This window comes from Dipodomys spectabilis, unplaced genomic scaffold (genome assembly GCF_019054845.1).
Source record: "Dipodomys spectabilis isolate Male_0828 unplaced genomic scaffold, ASM1905484v1 ptg000103l, whole genome shotgun sequence".
Classification (NCBI taxonomy): Eukaryota; Metazoa; Chordata; class Mammalia; order Rodentia; family Heteromyidae; genus Dipodomys; species Dipodomys spectabilis.
Window position 1 is genome coordinate 186,129 of NW_024870780.1, and position 844 is coordinate 186,972.

General features: G+C 42.4%; 1 non-coding gene across 1 annotated transcript; it reads right to left on the reverse strand.

The window, feature by feature from the left end:
- Positions 1-488: 488 nt before the first annotated feature.
- Positions 489-595, reverse strand: LOC122114024. Its single transcript, XR_006148509.1, has one exon. It is a non-coding gene; the product is annotated as a U6 spliceosomal RNA (small nuclear RNA).
- Between the last annotated feature and the right edge of the window lie 249 nt (positions 596-844).

Sequence of the window (844 nt, forward strand, 5' to 3'; positions counted from 1 at the left end):
AGCTTTTGACATTTTATGATAATCCGGGACATATATTAGTTATTGAAAATAAGAGAAACCATGGGACCTATGTTTCTTTGGAGTTGGCTTATTTCACTTAATAAATTTTTTTCCAAGTCTTTCCATTTCCAAACAAATTGGGCGATATCATTCTTTCCGATGGAAGCATAGAATGCAATTGTATATATTTACCACGTTTTCTTGATCCATTCATCTACTGAGGGGCATAGGGGTTGGTTCCATATCTTAGCTATGGTAAATAATGCTGCAATAAACATAGTTGTGCTGGTAGTTTTAGTATGGTCTTGTTTGTGATCCTTTGGGAAAATGAACAAAAGTGGGGTTGCTGGGTCATAGGGGAGCTTTATGTGGAGTCTTTTGAAGAAACTCCATACTGCTTTCCAAAGTGGTTGAACACGTTTACACTCCCACCCAAAAATGGAGTAGGGTTCCCTTGTGGCCACATCCCCTCCAGCATCTGTTGTTGTATAAATATGGATTGCCTCATGAATTTGCGAGTCATCCTTGTTCAGGGGCCATGCTAATCTTCTCTGTATCATTTCAATGTTAGTAAATGGGCTACCAGATTAAGCACAGAACATGTTTTTTTTTCCGGGGGGTCCGGTCGTGGGGCCTGTACTCTGGGCCTGGGCGCTGTCCCTCAGCTCTTCAGCTCAAGGCTAGCGATAGCTCTACCACTTGAGCCATAGCGCCACTTCCAGCTTTTTTCTTTTTGTTATGTGCTGCTGAGAAATTGAACCCAGGGACTCAGGCTTGCAAGGCAAGCACTCTACCACTGAGCCACCTTCCCAGCCCCAGAACATTTTTTATATAGAAAGTGTAA